Raw genomic sequence first — 5,813 nt, forward strand, 5'->3', positions numbered from 1 at the left:
GGAGTATGCTTTTTAGAGAGAGAAAATTGGGGTCTTTGTGGGAAAATGGGATCTTGCAGGGGTGTTATATATAATAAGCCCCCGGGGTTGCGTTTCCGTTTTCTTCGAGGTTGGTTTGAAAGATGATGACGCGTGGACAATCTGAGGGTGATGCGCTTTGATAATTGCGGCTCCTCAAAAAGTGCCGCATGGATTCTCTCTAGTTTTTGTTTCGTTTTTTTTCTCACTACAATTTTTTCAACAGTATTTTTTTTGAAAAAAATTAATGCAAGGAACAATATAGAACTATTTATATACACCTTTTGATGGATTTTCTCACATCGAGATGTATAACCATGAAAAATAAAAAATAACAAGATTTTAGAGATAAAAAATAATAAGATTTTAAATATAAAAAATAGTGTATTTTGCAACACATTATCTACACTGTCTATTTTCAAGATTTTCATATCTATTTGATTTTAACTATTTTAAAAATTTAAAATTATATGATTAGATATAAAATTTTTTTTTAAAATAATCTCAAAAACATTTTACATCAAAATTATATACCACTACGAAATTTGAAGGTGCACTTTACCCCCAAAGTTATGGATGCATCCGTATACCATTTGCACCCATTTTTTTTTGAAGTGTGAGCTTCATTGAGATAATAAAAAGATTACAAAAGAGATAAAAAACAAATCAGGAAAAAATACAAAAAGGACCTCCCCTCAAGTACCACAAGGTGGCAATTGGCCGGGTCAATGGCTAGTCGATCCAGCGTAAAAACCTAAAAAATTAGGTACTAAGCCATAATATGTAGCCCCAAGAGTTGGGTTGGGTCGGGCCGGGTAGGATTAGGGCGATGATAGGGCCGGTCCGGCTCAATCTGATATTCATATTTTTTTTTATTTTTTTTCACTTTAAAAGGACTAGGTCGTGGTGGTACCATCTCTATGCCTGGTTATCCTCAATCCTGCTGGCACCGTTAAAAAAAAAAAACAAAAATCCTGCTAGCATCACCCACTCCCCACTTAATTAAAAAAAAAAAAAAAATGCCATAACTCTTTTATGTTTACTTGTTTGTCTTCTTTATAGGGTCATAACTCTGTTTAGTTTAGGTTTCACTAAGATTAGACTATGGTCTACTCTGGGGTAATAACTTTATTGGTTTTTAGTAGGCTTAGGGTTAACTATAATTAAGACTATGGTTTACTGGGGTAGGGTCATAACTCTGTTTGATCTAGGGTTTACTATGATTAGATTATGGTCTACTCGGAAGCAGCTGATTTACAATGTTTCTTTCTTAGTCTTCTAGAAACGTGACATTGATCTTCGTTTTAATATATTTATGTTTATTACTTTATTATATACAAAGGGGTGAGGTTTACATAAGGTTGCAACCTCGAACTATTAAAAGTAAGGCGTGCCTCCAAAGGTAGAAAATTTTTAAGATGGCCTGAAAATCCACTTTCATATCTAAATGTAAATATTAAGTTGAAAAAATAGTTCAAATCAAGCGCATCTATAAATGCATGAAGTTTGAAAATGAATTCTTCAGATAATGCGCTGTAAGATGTATTTTTTTTTTTTTTTTTGTATCCATACATCTCGATGTCAAGATAATCAATTAGATATTTTTTAATGTTAAAATAGCTTTTTTTAACGTTTTTTAAAATGTACCTTAATTCTACAATTTAAGGTGTCAACCTTATATGATGAAAATAGGTGTGGGGTACAATATTTTTATGCGATTAACTTTGTATTTTTTCGTGTTCAAGTGAGAGAAAGTGAGGGGTACAATATTTTTACACGATTAACTTTGTATTTTTTTCGTGTTCAAGTGAGAGAAAGTGTCATTTTTTCAAATGGAAACATTCACATGATCTCTATGTAGTAGGAACTCAGAAGAAGAGAGCCCTTTTGAAGTTTGTGTTAATGTTCAAAAAAAAAATAAATAAATAAATAAATAAATAAAATAAAATAAAATAAAATAAAGAGAGCCCTTTTGTATTAGGAGATGTTAAAAAACGTACTGAGGTGTGTTTTCCATTCCGTTGAAAATTGATTTTACGGTCCCCCTTTTATGTTTTGTGGTAATGATTTATCTGACATTACCACCTTTACCACAACGACGTTGTCTATAGATAAAAATCTTTCGTAGATTAGATTTCACTTGACTGTCTACTGCTGCATTGTCTACTGCTGCATTGTGTGTGCTCGGGATAAAAATTATGTATAAATGATTTTACTTTACTGTCTACGACCTTTCACAACTCTTTTTTAAGAAGGACGCACACTAACACATTAATAGTTTGATGGCCTTTTATGTTTTAACTCAAATTCACATATATTTTTCATCTTCCCTTCCCTATTGTTGGCAGAAATAATGCGAAAGGCAAAACATGACACTTACGGCGGCACGAATAATGGTGGGCTAAACAATAAAAAAATAAATTTACAGAAGATGTTATTTTATTTTAGGATGTTAAAAACTATATTACATAGTGTATTTTAGTTATAAACAAAGTTTATACAAGTATTTGGACTCACACGTGCATTATGAGTACCCTTGGTAAAGTCCATCATATAGATGGATGGTGATCTTGAATATGAAACGAAAAAAAATTTGAATTGCACCGTTTATTTGGGTGCTTTACTTTTTTAAACTTCCATCTTAAGATGGACGTTTGATGGGTCAGAGAGCGCATGTATCATGCAGTTTTTTTGTTTTTTAATTGAATTGCTCAATGTGATACCTAGAAAAAGCTAAAATTAAAATATATAATATGTTCTAAAAAAGTGGGATTTGAATAAAAAATATGACATACTTTCTTTTTTTAAAAAAGGAAGAGGTTTATGTAAGGTATCAACCTTGAATAATCCAAGTAACACGTACCTCTAAACTATACTGAAAGATGTAGTCCAGGTGCTGAAAAGCATTGCGATGTCATGAAAAGCTCTTTCACCATTAATTATGAAATTTAAACCTCCAAAAATAGTGTAGATCAAGAATACTTATAAACAATTAAACATTTAGAAAATAAACGGTCCAGATAATGCGTAATAAGATGCAATACTTTTATAACTTGAAATATAATTTTGTTTTTATAGTCATACATCTCGAGGTCAATATGATCAATATGAAGGTTTTTCAGCATTAAAATATTCTTTTTCAATAAATTTTTTATGTATATTTTTATATCAATCTCCATGATGTGGATGCCTATATAAACTTTTTCTTAAAAAAAAATATCGTGTGCTATTATTTCTAATAAATTCACATTGTAATTCATTCTCCCAGTAAAACAACTATTTTCATGCATTATTATTTCTGCTTCTTTGTATATATATATATATAGCATTCCTTATCAGTTTGACATTTAGCTCCTTTGCAACCAAGCATCGGTAATACGCTGACAAACTCATTATGGGGAAGTAGTGGGATGAGATGGACTTTTGCTTGTAATTTGAGAGTAACTAAGTACTGTATTTCCATCCTAGCTGTACCTAACTTCAATCCAAATTCTCGAGACTATAGTATAACTGTGTGGTTGTTTTTTTTTTTTGGTAATTCAATGGGGAAGGCATGCCTCTACCTATTTTTTCATATAAATTAGAGAGTTGTTAGGTTTGGTGATATCAAAATCACCATTCCTGTGTTTTTATTAATAGATTAACGGTATTATGGAAAAAAGAGAAAAATTTCTTGGGAAGCAAGAAAGAAGCTAAAATGATATCTATGAGAGTGGATCATGGAAAACATAATACTCATCCTTTTGAGAGTCACCCCTTTGGGGGTATGGGCAGGGATCTTCGAGTTGAATATGGGTCTCCAAGCGAGAGAGACATGACCTCCGGGAGAGAGACGGTATTCCTATAGATTTTGGGTTAGTTAACTTTCACTTCTAGAGAGAGAAAGTCTATCGGTTGCTCTTGAGGTTATTTTTTCGGTAGCGGTGTTGTTCAGTCGGCAGAGCAGATTTAGAAAGGAAGATCGGTGATTGTCTTTTACCAATGTTTAGAGATAAGTATTGCCTCTTATAATCCAAACCTATAATCTTCATTGTGATAGTGGATTTCGACTTGCTGAGGCCGTAGTTGTAGCCCTATGGGTGAACCACATAAATTGTGTAGTTGTAGTGTGATTTTTATGTTTACTTTATTTTTTGCACTCGATTTATAGTTGTATTCATTTACTTCGTATTTAGCTAATTATGTAAACAATCTTGAATGGGATATCGTTATTTTGAATTCCATTATGCAAGCCGAGGGTTCCATAGAATCCTATATGAGTTAGCTTTTTTTAAAGTGTGAGTGGGTGGTTTCAGCAGGGTTGAAAACCACAACATGGTATTAGGTATAAGAGTGCTACCACCACGACCCAGTCCCTTACCTACTGTAGCTCTATTTGATACTTTTTTGTACTATTTCATCAAGAATATGTGAGAATTTTGGGATTTTGGAAACATTGAGAAAGTTGGTGCAATCACTTTCGCTAGTTTGATAATTTAGTTGGAAAATCAGAGCAATCAGTTTTCCCTTGTTTGAGAACCTACTTGAAAAATTGGTGTAGTTAGTTTTGCATGGGGAAATATTTTCTTCAATAGTATGATGTTGAAAGTTGCTGTAAATTAAAAAAAAAAAAGATGAATTACATAAGGAAATGATATGTTTCATAAATTATTATTATTATCATCATCATTTTAGTTTTTTCCTAATTATAAGTTTAGCAGGATTCATGATGGGTTTTGATAAAATTTTACGTTGGCTGTGTACCTAATACAATCATACCCTTTTACCAGGCATGGGATGAGTTAAGGAAAAGTTTAAGGTTTTCACCCTTCTTATACCTATATTATCAATTAATTGTAAATTGATCTTAAATACTCCAATTTCACTTTCATGGGTCCCTCTACATAGCTATTAAAACAAATCATCAGTATATTGCGATTTGATCATAGACATTGTAGATTTCCACATAGCTTGTTCACTTTGTGAATATATATTTTTTACAGTAATTAACAATCATTTGTGAAATGAACAAAAAAGCATTATCCAATCGTCACAAATATTCATCAATTTATGTGTTATTTAAACATTTTCAATCGATTATGAATTTATCATATTAGTGTCTTTATGGGGGTTGGTAAGGATGGGTGGGGAGAGAGATAGAGATCTAGGGGAGGTGGAAAGGAAGGCTCTTTGAAGAGAGAGACCTAGAAGGAAGACGTGGGGTGGAGGGAGTAGATTTTTGAAGGATAAAGAAAAAAAAAAACTATAAGAAAAATTGAGATATGCTCACTCTAGGGTCTATCCAAAACTGGCGTGCCCTTATTTTGGATACACCCTACGATGAGCGAGGGTTCACTACTATAAAAACCTTAAACCATATAAAACAGTGGGTTTATAAGGTTCAAGGTAAAATCATAAAACTAACTATTTGATATTTTTTTAAGGAAAATTGTTTCATGCAGGCGGGACTGTATTTTTACAATATACAATGCCAAGGTATAATGCATTTATTTTAAAGATGAATACAAATAGGTAGTGGTTCATTTAAAAACAATTGAAATTAACTGTCCAAATGTTTTCTAAATAGAATTACTAATTTTAAATTTTAAAATTATTTATTTTTTTCATATTCATGATCTCCATGTTAGAGGTTACATGTTCTTAAAAATTAAGTAAAAAAATTTATCTCAAAAATAGACTTTTAATAGGTGACTCATTTTTACATGGATTCATAAAAACCATATCTTTTTTTAAAAGTTGATTAAATGGGTGGCGTAACTTTCTCCATCATTCCCTATCGCAGAGACATGAAAGGT

The sequence above is a fragment of the Amborella trichopoda genome, chromosome 9 (assembly GCF_054954075.1).
Source record: "Amborella trichopoda isolate Santa Cruz 75 chromosome 9, AtrichopodaSantaCruz75HAP2 v2.0, whole genome shotgun sequence".
Classification (NCBI taxonomy): Eukaryota; Viridiplantae; Streptophyta; class Magnoliopsida; order Amborellales; family Amborellaceae; genus Amborella; species Amborella trichopoda.